This window comes from Lepisma saccharinum, chromosome 11 (genome assembly GCF_977018435.1).
Source record: "Lepisma saccharinum chromosome 11, izLepSacc3.1, whole genome shotgun sequence".
Taxonomy (NCBI): domain Eukaryota; kingdom Metazoa; phylum Arthropoda; class Insecta; order Zygentoma; family Lepismatidae; genus Lepisma; species Lepisma saccharinum.
The window spans coordinates 19447807-19470134 of NC_139239.1; the positions used below are offsets into that span (position 1 = coordinate 19447807).

The 22328-nt window shown below is 40.9% G+C and overlaps 1 protein-coding gene across 1 annotated transcript in view; it reads left to right on the forward strand.

Annotated features, from left to right (window-relative positions):
• The window catches only part of LOC145994662 (zwei Ig domain protein zig-8-like), a 621183-nt gene that overhangs the window by 452348 nt on the left and 146507 nt on the right, over positions 1 to 22328 (forward strand). The gene's annotated exons all lie outside the window — the stretch shown is intronic.

Here is a 22328-nt window from a genome sequence, read left to right on the forward strand (position 1 = left end):
AGGTTAATCGCGGCAGGCAAAGTGGAGGGAAAATGACAATGAAACCCAACGAGGCCCTTGGTTCCCAATTAATGAAACTTTGTCTACAAGCAACTGAGTCGCTGCGTGAAATCGCTGAAAATGTCATTTATTAATTTATTAATTTTGCTTATTTTATATTGCTTTTCTAGCACTTGGCGTCAACAAAGGCGATGAGGATGATTAATGAAGTTATGAAATGGATGATAGGACATGATGATCCATGTCTTACACAAAATTCTAAGTTGGGACTAATGAATATCGATTCGTCTTATCATTTGTCAAGTAGTTACTTTTAACTCCAATCTTTTTCAAGGACTTCTGGGTTGACAGCATGTGTGTTGCGCGATGATGATTCGACGAAAACCACCATTTCAGTGAACTTTCTTGACAATGACTCTAATATCAATAAAGAGAACATTTTCTTACGAATAGCTGTTGTTAAGAAACCAATTCCTGAAACTTTTTCTGGTAGTCTCACGGCACAAAGTTGTCGTTTATTATGGCTGGGCCTGGGGGTATGACTCACCCTCCTGTCAATACTCAATCATTCCCGAGAATCCAGGTCCGCCAGGCAAACCCAAGCGACAATTTTGTTATTTGGGTTGCATAGACAACAGGCTTTATGATGTTACGATATCGTAGGTCTCGTGGCCCAAGAACTACTTTCCATGACTGTACAAACGAGAGGGCCGTAGGGTGTATTGCACTCCACACTAGTCCTCCAACAGAATGGAAATTACATAACAAAATGGATAAAAGACACAGTAGCAGCAGAAAATTATAGAGTGCATTTTGCGATTAAAACATTCTTTAAATAACTCAAAACTTTACCAGAAAACTATAAAAACTAATAACGTGACGTCAGCACCAAGATTAATATATTCAAGGTGGGACTGTGTACTTCAACAGTCTGACGTCACTCAAAGATATTGAAAGTAAATAAAATATAGAATTGAATCGAAATCTATAGCACAAATGGAACCTAAATTACGCAAAAACAATAGCATAAATTATGGCGTGCTTAAAAATGTTCACGGTATATGTCCTTTCATTTCAACCGAGAAACATACACACGATTCCATGGTGAACCAAACACGTCACGTCAAACTTCTTACATCGAGTTATGTGTTAGTGTTAACCACACACAGATACGGCACCAATATAACAGTTCGGGACAATCACAACGTATAAGGGCAAACTTCTCCCAACTAAATGAAATTGCTCTCGATCTCCGGACAACCACAAGGGCGTCCCAGAAAGGACATGTCATTATTTCTATAAATTAGTCGTAACCAAACAAAGATGACATTCCTTTTCGCTTGGTTATGCTTGCCGACACATCATCCACAGGAAATAACAAGGGTGACGATGAATCTTTCACTAACCGTGATCAAACATGAAACCTCTTGATTACTACACCACAAGAACCCACTTTAAAGCGGCAAGTCATTTTCACAAATTTCTTCAAGAGAAGGTCTAACATATTGGTGGAGATTTACTCAACAGAACATGCCGATACGGTGGTCGACATTCGATCTCGCCACGGAAGATCACGGGTTCTAATCCCGGCCTGGGGCATACGTGTACTTTGTGAGTCACTCTTCATCAATTTCATATAATCATCACTCATCGCCATCGTTGGAATCTGTCAAAAGTGACAGAATCTGTCGAACGTGGCACCCGTCACGACGTGTGCTAACCACTCCGCGACAGAGGTCAGCAGACAGGGTACAAAATATTCAACTAGAATTTATGGGAAAGTTATATTATTTTATATCTAACTAGCTGATTGCCCGGTGTTGCCCGGGTATTTATTTATTACAATCTTCTATTAGACAGAAAAATAATGAATTCTTACTATAGTATAAAATGAACATGCAGTTGAACGGCATTGGGAGTGTCACTATTCATCTTGGCGACCCCAAAAACTATGGATTCCACACTAATATCGGTCGTTTTACATGTCACCCTCTTAACACCACCACCCCTAGGGGTGACAATGTAACTAATTTTATTTACAGGTAAATGTCATCGCGAATGTCACCAATTAGCTTAGCGATTCCGGAAAGTATTGATTCAACACTAATGTAGGTCATTTTTGACATTATATTTTTCACCCCTATGCCGATAGATGATAAACTTGGAGTGTCACTACTCATCTTAGCGACCCCGAAAGCAATGGATTCTACACTAACATCAGTCGTTTTAGATTGTTTTTACATGTCACCCCCCTTCCCCCCGCATAGGGGTGCCAGAGGTGTCTTATCCCCATAGTATTTCTTTTCATTCTTTTCAGATTGTAAGCGATATATATGGGTACCAAGTTTGGTTGAAATCGCTCCAACTGTTCAAGAGTTATGCCGGAACAAACACACACATACATCAGTTTTATATATATATATATATATATATATATATATATATATATATATATATATATATATAGTATATATATATATATATATATATATATATATATAGTATATATATAGATTAACTATGCCTATAGAGGTCTATTAACAGACTTACCGTAATGTTGAGATAGACTTTTAATTGTGTTTAATCAATTGAAAAGTGACGACACGATTTTCAACTAGTAACTTCAAGAACTCACCGAATCTTTCCAAACCTTTCCGTTAATGTACAAATCGTCTCCTTCCTAGAGGACAATTTATACTTTAATTAGAAAGTAAGATTCTCTCCTCTTTCCCCATAAGGCTGATGTTTAAATGTCGTCTTCAACTTCTTGCAAAAAAAAAAAAAAAAAGTACCAGGAAAGAAATCGCCAAGGAGAATGTATGTTAGGAATTTAAATTGCTAAAGAGAAAAATCCTTATCCTTCACGGAAATGCTAAGCGGGACGTCTTTGTAAGCACAGAGACTTTCTCGTCTACTGCAAAAGTTCTCTTGGAAGATCGGCTGCAGGATGTCGGATTAGAAAGAGACCTGTCAGACACAGATTCGTGTCTCGTCCAATCACAATCCAAGCAATAAGGCCTGCGTCGCTTCTTACATTCTGTGGAAAAACTTTGTTGTGTGTATGCGGTGGTGGTGTATTTCAATCAGACATTTTAGCACTCAGAGGGACGTAATCAGACTGATCGCAAGTCTGCCTCGGTTCGTTCACCTATTTTGAAGTTGCTAACAGTCAGCTTCTTCATACCGAATTAAACCTACTGGTACAATGATGAGGGCCTTATCGCTAAGACACCTTGGGCATGTGTGTTATTTGTGTGTGCCTCTTCATCAATTGCATCATATTATCACTCATCTACATGGTCGCGATTACCCAAAAGTGGTCGAAATTCGACGTAAAGTAACCTAGTTCAATCTATTCAATCAATGAGGGCCTCCGAGATGTCTTAATGGTAACATCGTTGCCTTGTAATCAAGGGGTCCCACGTTTGATACCAGATGGAGGCACATTGTGGTTCGGATTGGATTGGATTTGATTGATTTGGTGCTTTAAGTACACTGTATGCACAGTAAGGCTAATCGGGACTGGACCTACAGTACCACCGGTTATCGAACCCGGGACCCCTTAATTACAAGGCGACGACGCTACCACTGCGACATCGAGGAGGCTAAAATGAACTTGAGAAACGCCAAATAAGCTCGTACAATAATGTCGTCATGGTGGTCGAAGAATGAATTTCATTTTTGTTTCATTCATTATTATTAATGAAAATCGTTTCTGTTTATTCTTTCACTGGATGGTCAAAACCTCAAACTCAACATCATTTTCCTCGAAATGCGCGCCTGATGGAAATATATCTGGGGAATAAGGCATATAGATAAAATATTTTGGGCACAGACAGACTGAGAGTTAAGTTTTTAAGTCGACTTTATTCACAGATAGGTTCATCGGGACTCGGCCTACAGTTTAAAGTGGGATCCGTGATTGACTGATTGATTTTTTTTTTATATTACATTGGCATTTCAGCACATAGGCTATTTTTGTCCGTCATACAATAGGGGATAAACCCTTTACAAAAACTAAATTGAGAGCAGGGTCTAACAAGAAAAGAAAATTTTGCCTGTTAAAAAATGTCTAACTTAATTTTTGAAACTAATCATTCATTCATTACTTAACACGAACTAAAATTATACTGTCGCTGATTACTAAAAATATCCTTAGCTGAGGATATATCCTTGACTTTTGAGTGCCTTACCAGGTCACTCCTAACACCCCAAAGTAGGATCCGAACCGCTATGTGCCTCTACCGGTATCGAAGCCGGGATTTCTTGATTACGAAGCGACCACGTTACCACTCTGCCATAGGGAGGAACTGAGAAAGGGTACGTTTTCCTCAAACACAAGGTAGAGCTGTCTGCAATATACTGGATCTCCAGATACACTGTGCGACTGCGGTCTCCTATATGGTCCTTCCTTATCCTTACTGTTTCATGTCCTCGAAAGAGAGAGAGAGTGTCTGGTTACCAGGAAACGCCGTTGCTATTAGTTATTGGCGTCTGGCCCTTCCCCCTCTTCAAACAGAATGAGGTCAATCCAACCACAAGGAATCAATCCCCAGAAGGAGAAATCTATCGCCACTATAAACAGTGGAATCGTGGGAGGTTCACCCGAGTGTATTTACGCATCTGTGTCAACTGGGAAGGCAAACTTCCTCTCTCCCTGGCGGGACCGCAGAATGCCTGCAGTATACCTTGCGAAAAGACTGACACAAACACGCCTTTTGGGTTCTCGATACCGTTTGGAGAATAGAGCAGCTGGCGACGAATGTAATTGCGTGGGTTCTGCGTCAACGAAATAGAGGTTCGAATGAAAGCATTACTCTTGTGGGCGTTATAATTAATGTCCAGCCTCGCAATCTTCATGTGGGCGTAGGCGGGAGAACGATTGGGTAATTGCCTCCTCCGTCCACCATCCTTCTCGCCAAGAAATGAAGAAAACAGCAATCCAAGCGAGGAATATCCACTATTTCATGTTGTGCGTGCATTGTCCAGTACGTTTCCATAAGATCTGTGAGCGTTTTCTCACCAGACGCTCTTAGAATATTAATTACAAATGGAGAAAGACTTTAGATTTAAAACATGGCGCCCACTTAGACACTGAGAAACGCGGCAACCGAATGCAACAGACCCGTTTGCGGCGTCTCAGTGAGTGATAGCTAGAGGCATGCAAATTTCGTTTTTGACGAAAACACGACGTATGAAGTAACATGCTATAATGTTCACTTTACATGTTTCTGAAAGGTGTGAGGTGCATTTTCCTACCCTGCTTTGTCACGAAATAATGCGAAATAGACTGTTAAACACGAAATTTACCGTTTATATATCGACGCGACACTTTCTGAACTCTGGAGTATCCTCTGAGTTATGCAATTCACGGGAAATTGCTTAATTCTGCTGTAAATATTTGAGAAGCAAAAATTAACCCCTTTACACAGAAATAAACTAGTAACTACATATATGTTCTATTAGAACGAATAAGTTTACTTTGTATAATAAGTGCAGTTTTTGAATCAAATTTTGAATTATATTCACAATTTTAAAACCAAAATGTAATTTTATATAGCACTTTTGATGTGATTATTCACCGCTATAACACTGATATGTTATATTATTTACCGCTTTTGAACCCGAAATCGACTCTGTTTTTGTACCGAAATTTGGCTTTTTCTTTATCAAAAATACGTGCCTCTAGGGATAGCCTTTAAGATAACCTGCAGAGTTCTGGCAAGGAAATTCCCGCTTCGGTTCCGCGCTTTTCCCTGCAGTGGGCGTTACATCATTTGATTTCAACAGAAGCAGACAACAGAAGTTACTATTTCTGAAGACATCTCAATGTCAACCTCTCCTCCACGTACCCTTGATTACCTTTTGCAGACTGACGAGGTTCTGGCGCCTTGATTCACAGCAACTATACCCTGTCTCAAATATCTCTGGAGCAGGCGAGCGAAAACAAGTCTCTGCGCAAGTCGTGACGCGAGACGGCCCCACAATGAACGCGTGATAGGGGACGGGATTTCGTGGGCGGGGTGATCGACTTCGCAGCTGCGTGTGCTAATTTCCTCTGTCCACTCGATTTCCTCTTCTTCTCTGACTCTATGCGCGGTCCTGCTCTAGAGATACCTGGGACAGGATATATAATCCTCTGTGGGTCTTATGTTGTCATTGCCCTTTCATCAGTTTCGAGTAGACGTCTCGTATCATGGCAATAGTTAAGCGTGACGCCGTATTCTTTTGGGTATAAGCGTAACGTACAATCACGAACACTTGTTGTTTGTAACAATATCATTGTCCTTCGTTACAACCAAGAAGTGTCCATGACTGTACAGTTTCCAATTTTCCTCAATTAACAAATACTCTGACGTTCCTAAAGCCGAAAGTTCGGTGGCACTGTACGGTAAGTCTTCGATCTATAACTATCCTGGCCAGCTCCTTATCAACTCTTTATCTTACAGATGTCCTAAGGTCCATCTCAATATTGCCATTCCATATTCGTTTTGGCTTCCATACCACCAGGTTATCTAAGAAGAATACTGTAAAGACTTCTGGCCACGAATATTTTCGGCGCCTTCGACATTACTATATATCTTCGGCGTATTCTCAGTGTCTATTTTTAGGTATGCGACATATGCCGAAACCCGGATATGAAAAACCCAGTACTTGTCAAAATTTGCCTCATTTTATAGAACACTCAACCGTAATGATAAGTTAGATCATGAAAAACTGACTTTCCTGTATTTCGCTATGTGTGTTGCCTAACTCTACGGCGATGAGCCAACCAATAGCAAGTCTTCAGAAGAAACCTTGGTCAGTACCGTAGAGTCATGCAAGAAAGCCAGTATTTCAGGATGTGTACCATTTTTATTGCACGTGACTGTACGTCAACTTTTCTGACGTTGAGTGTACATTAAAAAAAATCAAAACAAGTTATAGGAGGAAAACCAAGCTTACCAAAACAGCGCTGTAAAAAAGGTAATACTGTTCCGGAGACACTTGCGTAACCTTTGTGTGATCACAGCGACGAGATGTAAAAACTCATCCCTCTAATTACATATAAATTACACCGGCTTTGCCTGCATAATCCCCACCGCTAACGAATGTCATGCTGCTCGAAATAACATAAATAGAGTGAATTTTAATTTTATCCAGCGGCTTGGATTATGCGAACGTTGCACTTGGTCATTTAATTGTAAAAAAGAGATTAGGTACTCCGTACAGAATTGTTTTTTCCAAAGGCTGACGGGGGTGTTGGAGTCGGATTGAACAGGCCCTGCCCAATTACAATAGGCATTCAGAAATGTGTCATTGAAGGCGTAACCGCACGGCAATAGCGGGGTGTAAGGGATAACCTTCTGGTAAGGTACTCAACAGTTAACGTCACTTTCCCGTAGTACGCACCGGTAACTGCTTCTTGCATGCCAACGAAGCTCTGGCGCCAGGATAATCCTCAGTGGCGTCGTGCTGTCCTGTGTTTGTCCTTGTATCGCTGAGTGTATATTTACAGCATCTGCTTTTAATAGGTAAGTAACGAATGAATCAGTTTTAAAAATTGAATGAGGAATTTTTTGTGCTCATCTTTTATTTTCCTTGTTAGGGAGCTGTCCTCAAGTTTGTTCTACATAAGGGGCTTATCTTCGTATTGTGTGATGGGCAAAAATAGCTTCTATGCTGATATGCCAAAAATATAAAATCAATCAATCATCACCAGCACAGTTGAAATAAGGTCCAATTTTCTATTTCTATTCCTGGCTATTTCTATTATACGTCGCTTCTATACCTTTATAGGTTAACCGTGAAATAAAGTTGCAATGGGCTTATGTCCGACCCATCTGTACTCCATAGGTATCAGAGTGGTTTGAAGGTTAAGCATAGCACCTGGTCTGTTGCCGGAATTCAATACAGATGGAAGTTTATCTGTCCTATTCCCGAATTATAGATCCACTTCTATTATTCTTATTGTTCTCTTTTCGTGATAGATAACAATATCAATTTCTTTTACCTTGTCTAGGTTCACAACCTTCAGAATATCATCCTTAAAATGAATATATGGTTTTGATTATAGGACTGCTCAGATTCCACTGTACGTTTAGCAGAGTTTTCAGCATACCACCGATTTGTCGACGAATCGGATGCTAGGAAAAAAAAAAAGTCCGCGTCAAATCTCCTGCATATGGCCTTGAACGGCTTAGCAGCACCAGCGAATCACAGACGTGCGGCGTTGCCTAGTTCCGTGCTCTCCGTGACAAAGCGTTTAGCTTAAACACGCTGTCTCTTTTCCGTGTGAGACATGGCACCGCTGCAGTGCGTTGCTATCGGCTATCTTCATATGCAGGAGATTTGACGCGCACTCTAGAGATACAACCTGCAGTCACCAATGTAACTACAGTATATGTAGCTATTTAACCTGAATATCATGTATTGTGTAGAAGCTGTACATGTATTAATGCGGGAAATAGCCGCCAAAATGTTGGTTTTGGGTCTTGCATTGAACAAGGAGATGAACACTAAATTTTTCTGCTGCTGCGGGAAAGGTTTGATTAACAAGCACTGCATTGTACTGCACTGTGGCCCGCTGATCATATATCAACGTCGCTAGTTTCCTTAGCCTCATCTCATCTACCATCTATTGGCAGGATACTGTACTAAAAAGATGATTTATATGCAGATGTGCATCAAAATTGTATCAACATGTACGGTATTATCCTTGCGCACTGTGCACCTTCCGGCGACATGTTTATATTGTACTTTCTTTATTTTCGTCTCTCCTTTGACTCGCTGCGACGAGAATGAAACTGGTAAAGGGACGCACAAAAAGATAGAACTCGAACCAGAATCTTTCGAAGACGAGATTGTGTGCCGACCACTGAAAGCCTCGATCACTGAGACACACATGTCTCACCCTCCCCAAAGGAAAAGAAAGGTAAAGTTATCCCATGTGCATCGTAACGTACCATGAAAGCACGGGGTTTAGAGCTTCACACATTCCTGATCTTGCCATACTAGATGTGGCAGTACACTCTAAAATGAGTTTCCACCAAACGTGGTGCTAACAGAACACCCTTTTTGGTTTTAACATGGAATTGGTGATGTTTAACACGATTTTTGGTGTACTGTTACATCATTTGACGTCACACCACACTACATATAGGGCTTTTAACACTCGATTAGGTGTTGTGTTACACCAAGTACGGTGTTACAACACTTTTGGTGACAACTCGGTTGCATATTTTTTAGAGTGTACAATACGGCCACCGTAAAACCCCTCAAGAATATATCGTTTAGAGGCTGGGTCAGCCCGAGAGCGTTTTTACTCTGTGACATTTCTAGAAGAAATCCCACCTAAACTCATCTACACCGGAAATCGAACCGGGTTTACCTCGTTAGACGCCCTACCGACTTGACGTCCGCATCGTATGTAAAATATGGTGTGGTGTCCCACACTTTGCTTTATGACAGAATGTGTCGTGTTGTCCAAATATTGAAGTCGGGGCATTAACATTTCCGAGGAGTGATTAAAATTATGCTCCACAGTGCTGAGCGTGTTACGGCAATGAACTCGCCGCTTAGAAATGAGAGACATTAAAATTAATCGTTCCTGCACGACGCGCGGGAAACTGAGAAGACGATAATCAGGAGGAATGCTGGAAGGAGGTAATTATGAAAAACGGGCACGAATCCCGTACGGTGGCTGCAGTCAGGGGCAAAGCGCATTTCCGCATTTACTTTGCAGAGGCATCTTAGCGTCCTTCTCCATTTCTCTTCCCGCGAAGCCATTTATCTGGGAACGCATTGTGGAATGCTGCTAACGATATTGTCAGAGAAATGCTTTATTATAAGCACATTGCTGAGATTATTTTCGCGACGGCCCCTTCGTTTTACGTGACCTTGCTGTGACTTCAGAGTAGTGTTGCCAACTGTGAGAATTTAGGTACTATCTTTGGTTACTTTTTTAAAGATCCGTTTTACCTGTTTTCTGGAGCAAACACGACTCGCCTTATTTCCGTCGAAGGTTTTCAGTTCGAACCCCAGCCGTGAATGCTTCGTCAGGCTTGTTTCATCTTTATCGTGAGAAAGAGACGTCGAATGATTTAGAAATATTCCAGACCGAAGCGACACATGGATATCAGACTGAAGTGATAACCCACAAAACACACGGGCACCTCAGTTTTTAGGCACGAGACCGAGGCGACTAGATGCACGATATTGGAAGCTTTCAGACCGAAGCGACAAGCGACACGTGGCTCTTAAAGGGCCTTCTGGATGGCGTAGATATAACGTCGTCGCCTTATAATCGAGGGATTCTGGATTCGATACTCGGTGCAGGTGTATCGTAGTTTGGATTCCACTTTTAAACTCTAGGTCCAGTTCGGATTAGCCTTTCTGTGTATAAAGTGGACTTAAAACCTCAATCAAGGAAACAACCCAATATCTCTTATAAACTAACCTTCAGAAAAATGGAAACTTTCAAACCGAACCGACACAAGCTGCACATGTAGCTGGGACTGGTTCTTTATAACCTGCATCGTGTTGCTTAGGTCTTATGAAAGCTCCCTTGAGAACAAAATAGTGATGAGGATACATCATCATGAAATAAACACAATGAAATGCCGAAGCCTTGCCCAGCATATGAACATTGACTTCTAAGGGAGTTACTGCGCAGACGTGCTGCCAAAGGGTGGACGAAGGGGAGCTTAACCCCCGCCGTAAAATGGTCTTCGCCCAATCTCCTGTCTAGTCACATGAGAGCTTATCAGAAAAAGTGATGGAGATGCTTGAAGAAATAATGAAGGAAACAGAAAAGAAAGAAGATAAAAAGGAGAACAGGAATAAACAAAGAAAAAGAAAAAAAGATGGAGAAATGTGAGAGATAGAGATGCTTCCTGGGCATCTGTTTTTTATTTAGATTACTTACGTCGCTTTTCTTCCGATTTTGGCTAATCGTGACGATGAGAGTGAATGGTGATAGAGTGAAGTGGATGAAGGGACAATCACAAATACATGTGGACGACACAGCAAGAGCCTCAGAGGGGATTATACTGGCTCTAAGTCAAGACGCCAGAGCCTCTTTGGCCTGTAACATTGCGATTACTACGTGGAAATGAGGTTGACTTGTGGGTGCCTTCTGAAAATGTCACCCTTGCATCTGATCCATTCCTAGCTGTATATTGATTGATTGATCGATTTGTTAAGTTCACTTTATGCACAGTAAGGCTAATTGGGCACAGTTTAAAGTGGGATCCGAACCACTATGTGCCTCCACCGTGGAACTAGTGGAAGGATGGGAGAAAGAAAATAGAAACTGGAGCAAAGGAGATAGCAAGACAGAGAGAATCTTAGTAGCCATGACAACGAAGCAAGAAACACATGGAAATATTTCATCCGCTCTTCAAGCCCTATACGAAATTGCCTGTAACAAGAGTTCTACTATGGAAATTTAAAGTTTACATATTCTTAATACAATTTGATTACTTACTTCACCATTTGGCACCCACAGACTCATCTCAACTTCTATATGTCGACCTTAACGTTAGAACCTGAAATTTGTTTCACTTACCTCTTAACATTTCTATGTATTTTTTAGTAGTTTTTCTTGCATACAATAAATTCAGCAATACGAGCGAACATGCGAAGTAAATTATGCACCGAATTGAATCGTAAATCTAACCGTGCACCACAAAAAATAGAGGATGAGTTACAATCCAAAGAGCGAGTCTACAGTTCTCCGTTTCGAAAGGCACGAATATAGAGTTGAGAGTGGAGTTTTGTCAACTTTTTGTACAAAAAAAGTTTTAACTACTCTTTCAGAATGAAGTGGTCTAAATAATATGATTTTATACACGAAGAACATCCACTTGTACAGTCATGGACACTTCTGGGTTGTAAGGATTCCATTGAAAGTTAATGGGATTGTTACAAACCCAGAAATGTCTCCGGTTCGATACCCGGTGGGGGGGTTTGTGCCTCTTGAATAATTTGCGAAGATGGGGATGAGTGATGAAAGGATGAAATTGATGAATGGAAATTCACAAACAACCAAGCCCGAGCGGGATTCGAACCTGGGACCCTTGGCGTTGCAGCGCGATGTGCTAACCACTCGGTCCGGCAGGGGCATATAGTAGTTTGGATCCCACTTCTTACTTTCTAGTCTATACATTTAGGGACTTAAACACACAAATTTCAAACTAGAAATGTACTAACTGAAGCCACAATTTTTTCACATACACCACCCGCGGATACATTACGGTTGAGCAAATGCAATCAATTAAATCCCTATCGTATTATTTTCCAGCCTCTTTAGCGTATTCTCTAGTATATTCTGTAGTATATTAAAATATAATAACTAGCTCTTCAAGCAAGTATTCACCACTTGTTGTTTGTCGCTTCGGTCTGAATGCTGCTGCAAATGCAACTGAAGCTAATCATTTAGTGTAGATTGGGTCTCCTCGGTGGCGTAGTGATAACATCGTCGTCTTATAACAGATTATTTTAAGGACTGATTATTTCTTCCGAGAAGAAGGAGGATAGAGAGATTAACACCCCTCGGGCAAAATGAACTGTCCTTAATATGCATTGCGTAAAGGGACAAAAAAAACGCGGTGAAGTTTTTCGAGCAGTGTTTGTAGAGCCTTTGAGTGAAAGGCCGCGTTGCTTCGCGCGTTGGCTGCAGAAGTTTACATGCAGCAGTTGGCGTAGAGATCTCTGGGTATGGAGTAATCGCGAATTTAAATGTGCTATCGGCAGCAAGTTGCAGTGAGTTATTCGTGGACTGTTTTTGTAGATGTCGTCTGCCTAGTGGACAGTTAACAGTGACCTGTGTTCCGGACATTTGAACGTATCCGTGATTGGGAAAAGAGCGCGCGGAATTTTATTTAAATACAGACTGTTTTTCTCGTGGCAACTTTTATAGCGCGAGAAATGAAAAGAGCACTACAAGTGTGTAGTTGTGACTGAGAATTGCTAATCGAGGTGACGGCGTTGATACCAACTTTGACCTTTGAACTGTGAATTCGGCGGTGAATTACTTCGAGGGAAAGAAGAAGCGGCGGAAAGAAGACATAAAGGAGCTTCTGCCAATAGTGTCCCCCCAGTGTCGAGATCTCTCGAGATGTGTACTTTTATATCGGAAGTGTTGATTAGTAAGTAAATTTCCTAAGTAGGTCGACCATATTCTTTTAATTGAGGTTAAAGTGTTTATTTTCTGTTTATTAATCTATGTTACTAACCTAAGATTAATCTAAGGCAACTGGAGGTAATTTTTGTATTAGTTTTAACTATGTAAAACAAAGCCCTCCAGCTTTCCAGGGCAAATTAAAAATTTATTAACAGCTAGTTTATTTTAGAAGTTTTATAATAAAACTCAGTAAAGAATCCTTGGGTTTTCTTAAGCAGTTTTAAAGTGTAAACTAGAAATGTAAAACAACAATATGTTCTTGCGTAAACGAAACTGCGACACAAAAAGTCCAATAACAACTTTTAATGTTATAGTCTTGTTATCAAGGGGTCCGGGTTCGATACTCGGTGGAGGCATATAGTGGTTCGCCCTCAACTTTAAACTGTAGGTCCAGTCCCGATTAGCCTATCTGTGCATAAAGTGGACTTAGAACAAAACCTCAAACCTAAATTTGTTCCATAAAAACAAGGAAACCGTCGTGGTCGTTAGCGCACAGCACCGTAAAGGCAGCGGAAGCGTGTTACTTATCACTTTGCCTTTACTGTGACTAAGATAACAGTATTTTCCTCCACAGCCTCATAGTGTCTTCACGGCATGGTGCAATACACAAGCGGCAACTTTACCGTTGTCTTAACATTACTACAACTACGCTGTGCTTGTTCCAGAGCCCAGAGGATGAAGTTTACAGTTCCAAGTTGTTCCCGACAACCGTTCCAGCGCCTCCGAAACTGCGCCAGCCGGAAAGTTAATCACATTCCCCGTCGATAACGGTTAACCTCAAAGTAAAGGAAATCCGGGTCATTAGGAAACGTCAGGCGGGAAGGAAACCGGAACGTGTGCCGGAATTCTTTCTATCTCGCCGGAGTCCCCGGAATCCGCATCCACATGTGTGCATTTTCGCCTAATTACGATCTAACCGCATGTTCCTCTGCGCCTGATGTGTTTTCGGCCGCAAGAACGACATCTGGGTTCAGTGCAAGAAGGAGCTAAGCGCCAGAATTCTGCATGACGCTGTTGCTGTTTTCCGAGCCTGATCGTGGCAATCCTACGATCTGTTTTCCTTCAAATTAAACTTCCTCATCTAGGAAACCCCCCCCCCCTTCTCCCCGTCAGTTACGCAAAAAACAGGAGCGAAATAATTGGTGAATATAATTGCGACGCGAAATTTAATTAACAGACCATCACTAACATACGCCCTAATAGACATCATAAAAGGAAATTATTGCCGCTCTTTTTCAAGCCTGACAAAGAGTTCCTGCGCCAACACTGGTAGTTGTGTGGCTAATGGACTGAATAATAATTATGAAAGTTATCCAGATGCCTTTGTGCTCCCGCTTTTTAAAAATGCCAGACGAGTGTGAATGAAAATATGACAAAGGTTTTTTTCACTCACCTGTGAGCCTGTGGAGAAACAGGACGAGTTGTTGTGAGCCAAAATGTTTACTGGCCCATGCGACGTATGCTACGTTACAAATGGCAAAAGAAAGGCAAAGTTCTGGACCAGCGTTGGACTAAAGCTCAGAGAAGGAAAAAAAAGGACAATCGTTCACCGTGCGTATGTGTAGAAGTAAGCTTTCGTTTGTCTCTAACGGAAACGGACAATGAAACAAGGTCCATGCTTTGGGATAAGCCTTTAACGGAAAAGAACATTGAGGCAATGTGCGTGGGCGTGGAAATATTCCTTGGAAGGACTCGAACGAGAAAAAGGACAATCATACAACGTGCATGACTACAAAAATAAACCCAGTATTTAAGTCTACGATAGGTCACACTAAAAGTTTTTAGACACGCGCAAGTAAAACACTGGAGACCAAAAGTATGAATGCTATAATTTTTCAAATTATTCTCCATGACAGTTGATGCACTTGTTCATCCGCTCAAACCAAGTGTGAAAGCACTGGGACCACACATCTGCAGGCACCTCTTGAATGCACTGAACGAAAGCGGTGACTGCCTCCTCGGGAGTAGGAAATGAAGAACCTCGTAATGTATCCTTGATTTTAGGGAACAGGAAGAAATCACAAGGGGTGAGGTCGGGACTGTAAGGAGGATGAGTCATTTCTTCGATGTTCGAGGCTTTGAAGAATTCAATTGTTCGTACTGCTGTATGGATGCGCGCATTGTCTTGATGCACAATAATGCGACTTCGTGGGCGTTTTTCACGAACTTTCCGTACAATCTCCGGTAAACAAACCGTAGTGTACCATTCAGCATTAACGGTCCGACGTCCCTGTAGCGGCACTGTTGCAATATGGCCCGTCCGACTGAAGAAAGTGGCAACCATTTGTTTGCCAACGCTTCGTCCCTTCCTGACTTTTGTTGGTGGGTCTTCATCCGGGAAGATCCACTGCGTCGACTGTCGTTTGCTCTCGGGTTCATAACAGTACATCCAAGTTTCGTCACCTGTTACGATGTCATACACTGCATTTGATTGTCCTTGGTTAAATTTGTCCAGCATTTTCATGCACCATGTGACCCGTGCCTGCTTTTGCTCCTGAGTAAGATGGTGTGGGATCCATCTGGCACAGAGCTTCCTGACACCAAGGCGGTCATGCAGGATCGTTTGAACCTGACTCATACCAATACCCAGTGTTGCACTAATAACTGCATATGTCACCCGGTTATCCTCCTCTATCATGCGACGCACTCTGTCGACGTTTTCTTGAGAAGTTTCTGTCACAGGACAACCATCACGTAATTCATCACTGAGTTTCTGACGTCCACGTCGAAATTCTAAAAACCAATTAAACACAGTCGCACGGCATGGGGCTTCCTCCTGAAATGCATTTCGGAGTCTTTCATAACATTGCTGCTGCGTTAAACCTGCTCGAAAATCGTAAAAAATCATTGCTCTGAAGTGCTCCCGTGTTAAATCCATTTTACTGTACACACACGACAATAATTGACTAATTTCTGGCACACAACAATTAACAACTATAAATTCTGCAGCATTATCACACTTCACAGACTACTAACTTCAACATATCCTAGAGACAATATATTGCTGCAATCAGTGTTGCCGCATCTAAAAACTTTTAGTGGTGTCCCTTGAAATAAGTTTCGCACGGAGAAGGGCAATACGACAATGTCCATGTGTTAAAAATATACTTAGCCAAGTCTCGAATAGTTGAGGCGTTTCGATCCCGGGTTCGATAGCCGTTGTAGGCACATTGGAATATCACTTTAAACTGTAAGTCGAGTCCCGATTAGCCTACTCGAGTATAGAGTGAACTTAAAACATCAATTCTATCATTCATTCCTTCATTGAGGTGTGTTTCCTTAGTATAGCCAGTAAATCCTCTTTGGGTCTGTGTTGTGTCCTGACCATGTGTGATTGTGATTGTTTTCTTATAAATTTTATTTTATCACACACCATTCATCCTCAATTTCGCGATTAGCCAAAAGTGACAAAACATCGAAGTAAAGCAAATCAATCCCAAAAAATAATTAAGTAGTCTGTAAAGTAATACACGTAAAAAGAGCAGTTTTGATAATACCTGTAAAGTATAATAGTATAAGTCCTGTAAAATTCAGAGCAAAATTATAAACAATTAGAATGCCTCTTTGCGGAAATAATTCTTGGAAAATAACTGAGAGCCTTGTACCTACTAGGATACATCTCTCTACTGTTAAAATCTGAAGAAGTATGGAGTTATCGATATCTGACTCCGCTCAGAAATGATTTGGGAGTCTGAACGATGTCTGCAAAGGCTTTAACACAATTTTCGAGAAGTATGCTAGGGATTAATTTCGATCTTGGAATCTTGAGAGGACATATAGACGGGCTCCTGGAAAGGCGTATCAGCAGTTTGAGCACGTGAGAAAGATACATAAGTAATGTTGACCAACAACAACAACAACAACAACAACAACAACAACAACAACAACAACAACAACAACAACAACAACAACAAAAAGAGAAAATTATTATTTGGAAAGTACCGGTAATTCTGATAAGGAATGTTGTAGATTATAGTGAGTCCTCTAAATGGAATAATCGTGATAGCATCATTTCCTTTACCTACGATTGTCTATCCTATGGCATATTGATACCGTCGACGCCTTGTAATCAAGGAGTCCTAGGTTCCATAGCCGATGGAGGCACATAGTTGTTCGGATTCCTTTTAAAACTCTAGTTTCAGTCCCGATTAGCCATTCTGTACATAAAATGAACTTAAAATACTACCTATGCATTATTGTTGGTTCACATTTTATAAGCCGTAACACAGTTCCATGAAAAAATGAAACAGAAATGTCTAATTTTCTCATGTATTTAAGTATAGTATGTTATCTTCGTATGACACTGTCTGATACATTTATCATACTTCTGCTGCATGCTGGAATGTCATCAATAGAGAACTTAGACCCGTAAATAAAAAATGTTAGCCTGAAATATTTCAAGTATCCAGTAATTAGGGCACAAGAACAATGGTTTGCAATCTATACCGTAAAATCTATTAAAACTTCATCTTTTTTCAGCATCTCCACCACGTAACGTTCTACTAGGAACGTGGGATCGAAACAAGAACCTTCACCATTTGGTGGGTGATGTAGCTCGCTTAATCATTCATCCTCATTAGTGAGCACTCGTCCCTGGCAGATAGCTTGATGGTAATACACATTTAGAAATTGCAAAACACAAACATTTGGATTTATAGCTTCAAGTCTAGATCAACATGGTTGAAATAGGATAATACCTGTCTATCTCCGATGATTAAGCTCCCAGCTAACAGCTCTTAGAATCAATCCGCATTCGCTCGCTCGATCTCCCCAGTTGCTTCTCGTTCCAAGACTTTAGACAAAAGACACCACACCACCCGTTGCTCTCTAACTTATCCTTTCTTCCGATCCCCTGGCCATTGCCCTGCAATGCCAGGTGATCAGCACCGTATCTCCAACAAACCAGGAAGATTTGTTAATTACTGACGTGACATTCTTTGAATGCCTGAGAGAGCAACCGTCGGTGATTTAGGTTATGGATTCTGGCTTGCTATAATTCTCTATTTAGAGGAGATTGATACGATACTTCTGCTGCATGCTGCAGTGTTATCAATAGAGAACTTAGATACGTAACGAAAAAATGTTAGCCTAAAATACTCGTATTTCAATTATCCTGTAATTAGGGCACAAGAACAATGGTTTGCAATCTATACCGTGCAATGTATTAAAACTTCATCTTTTTTCATTGTTTGCACATCAAAACTTTTCTTGTTTGCCTGTTTATCTTGCAGAAATATTATTTTTAAGTGAACGTGTGTTACAGTTTGTATAGGTATATTGTGCTTTAAGCCGATTCTCAGCAACATACACAACCATACATTGTTGAATCCTTGTCCCGAGGTTCAAAACTTGCAGTACCTGAAGTTCTGTGGATGCTAGTTTAGGCAATAGACACGTACTTCTTCAAATCAAAACTTAACGCCCATTTCCTTTTAGATATATATATAGGTTAATTCTTGGCCGTTATTCGCAAAATCTACATTTCGGTGTACCCTGTTCCCCCCCTTCCCGAAGAGAGTGTGTGTAAACTCGCGTAGCCACTGGCTCCACGAGTAAAAAAAAATATAACCCTCAGTACCGAAAAAGGTGGCTGAAGGTATGTGTACATATGCACCCGGTTTCCCACATGAGATAAACTATTGGAATAATGTGAAAAGAGCAAGTGTGTGTATTAAAAGAAATAAAGTTAACATCCCCGTCGGTTCACATAGTAAGGAAAGATAGCTCGCCCAGCCGCTTCCCTCAGAGAAAAAGACACCTCCTTACCTCGCCGTATTGCACCAAAACATCTGAGGCCGACTGCTCCCTTCCCTTCCTTTTATAGGCCCCGCTAATCACCTAACCGTTACTGGGAACTTTCCGCTTGTCGGCTGTCCAGCGACACACCCAACGGCCAAGAATACGCACGTACATGAATACATAGACATCCACAACATTACCAAAATACATGACACTAAAACCCGATCGATCCAATTAAATTAATTAATTAAACATATAAAATAAAAGAGAATCAAGTAATGATTCGCCTCATTACAAGTTTCATTTAATGAATATATAAATAACATATACGATTTAAGCCTTAAAAATATAATGTAGATGTCAGTGCTGTAATACTTCGATGTGATTCTATTAAAAAATACACATGGTTAACTGTGGAATTGCCCTCTATTAGTATGATAAGAGAAAAAAATACATGCGACAAAATTACATTCAAAGCATTTCATAATGATAAGCCTATGGGAATTTTCTTCTTTTAGTGCATAGTGTGGCATATCCTTCCGTAAAGGTGGGGTGAAGATATTGCGTGAAGTCAGTGACGAAATGTTGCTGAATGTTACTGATTCCATTGAAATTACTTTGACGTTTTAGTCTATAAGTCAATATTATGATAAACTGCACACCATTTTGTGTAGGAAAATAATGGAATTGCAAATAGGAATATCGGCAACCTCCATGCTCCCTGTGCATGTAAAGAAGTCAGATTTCTCCGAAGTCGATTTTAACCTTGGCTAGGATGCTGCTGCAACTTTGAAGAGGAGAAAGCGGGAGAAAGAGAGAAGGGAGGATGGAAACAGAGCTGGGAGAGGGAACTGTTGAGTTACAAAGCACAAGGAAACCAGGGGGAGGAGAACTGTAACGTTGAGTTGTACCCTTGAGTACGGACGCGCCTAGTTAGCTCTGAGAGCAGGAATGTAAAATTCCGTCCCCTGCCACATTGAAGCCTTGGGAGTTCTCCGGAGGGAAAGCGGGAAATGTCTGAACGAAAGAACAGAGGAGCCTTTTCTGGGCCAAACGAGAGGAGAAGGTTGTAAGGGGAAACGGATGGGGATGTGCTGTCTGGCTTCATATCCGGACGAGGCAGTTCTCGTGCGGATATTGGCCAGATGCGGTGATGGTGATGCGCTGGGGTGTACGTCAGGATCAGTCGATTGTACGGTCCTGAAGCCTTGTTTCTTTTATCTAGATCTTGTGCAATGTGTAGGCGAAATTTATGAAACCATAGCACTGAGCTTTACCAGTGTTTGTGCGTAACTGGGTACTTGTAATGTTATTTTCTTTTTGGAATTCCAACTGTAACAAGCTACTTTTGCAAGAGATACTTTTTTTTGCCACTGAAGTAAAGTTATCAACATTTATTCTAGGGCACTTACATTGTTAATTTGAAAATTTGTAACAAAAGGGAAGAACTAAATTTGGCATGCCGGTTTCCAAATATGCGTTATCTGTGGATGCTAAGATGAAAGGGTTTTAGTTGAATTGTCTAAGGCAAGGAAGTTAGGCTACGTTGCCTGCTAAATTTATCACATACACGCTTTATTGCAATTCGTTATTTCTCATTGCGCTTGAAGACTTCACTGTTTTGTTCAATCTTATTTTTTTGTTGTCCTATATGGAAACAGATAAAAATAAAACACATGTAAGTCTTCATATATTTCTTTTATTACAATTAATGATCTTTGATTGTGTGTAATTTATGTGCAGCCAAAAGTAACTGGAGAAGTAACCTAGTTACTTTCCACGTACCAGTAACTGTAAATGAGTTACTTTTTAAATGAGTAACTGTAACTCGGTTACTTTTCAAAAGTAATTTTCCGATCACTGGATTTTATTTACTCTGCCATAATGAACGCTAGCGCGTGAAGTAAACTACTTTTTCTATAGGGCAATGTTGAATTCTTGTGTTAGGCTGAAATGCATGCAATCAATAACTTTTGAATGAGCTAATGGCATTTGATTATAGGCTCGATACAGTATTCTAATGTTTTTCTATTGTGAAACATTTCCAACATATTCTTGTCTCACTCCAACGTTGAGATTCCTTGATTAGTCACCTTGTAATCAACGGTTCCCGAATTCAATTTAGGCCTCCCCGATGGCGCAGTAGTAGCGTCGTCGCCTTGTAATCAAGGGGTCCCGGGTTCGATACCTGGTGGAGGCACATAGTGGTTCTTATCCCACTTTAAACTGTAGGTCCAGTCCAGGTTAGCCTTACTGTGCATAAAGTGGACTTAAAACACCAACTCAAACGAAACCAAACCGAATTCAATTTCTGGTGGAGGAAAATTTCGATGATTCGGATTTCACTTATACTCTGTCCCAGCTAACTGTAGAGCAAGGCGCGCATAGCGTTAGAGATGCGAAGGAAATCGAGTGGCCAGAGTGAAGCAGTACATGCTGCTGGGAATTCTGGGAACTGCAGTCTATTTCCCCCTCTCCACGCAAATCCGTTCCTCTTACGTGTTCATTGGTGGAGCCTTCTCGCGTCACTACTTGCGCAGAGACTTGTTTTCGCGTGCCTGCTCCAAAGTTAGCTGAGACAGAGTATAAGGCTAGTATAATCGCCTGTGTGCTTGTGTTGTGTTTTGTCCCTGTGTTTGGGATTGTTCCTTTATCCGTTTCATCTCATCACCATTCATATTCATCCTCATTCGTCAGGATTAGTCAAAAGTGCCAGGTTAAAAAAATTACTGTAATTCAATCGGTTGATCCATTAGCCAATCTGCGCATTAAAAATATTGACCAACGTACGAAACTTCACATTGTCTTGTAAATTGGACAAATGACGATGCAAGATACCACCTTTGACATTTACACCTGGCACGATTTCCTTTGGGAAATACAGTAATATCAGGACACACAGCGAAAGAACGTCAGGTGAAGCAACTTCAGGGAAACTTTGAGGACCAAGAAGAAGCTTTTCTTTTCATCAGACAAGGAACACTCTTCCACCAGAACATCGTTACTCTATCACTTCTCACAATTACGAAACAGACATTTTTGCGTCACGTCTAGCAAGAGGAAGATTATCGGGTTTCAAAGTTCGACGGAACCTTTTCCCCCAGAGAGGCTGCTAGATGCTGACATAGGAGGAAGCATTTGACAGGGAAAAGGAGACCAAAACCGTTACATGAGAGGCAAATGGAGAAAGATGGCTCTTTCGTATAAGGTAAGCAATTAACTGATAAAAGAGGCAACATAATGTAAACTTGCCTACTTCGAAGACAGAGAGAGAGAGAGAGAGAGAGAGAGGGGGAGAGAGAGAGAGAGAGAGAGAGAGAATTGAAAATCATTAATACAGGATTCCACAATTGAGAAGTTGTTTCTTCTACATAAGACATTTCCTCTAGCTTCAAACAGCTTTATCCTACTACTTTCTTGTAGA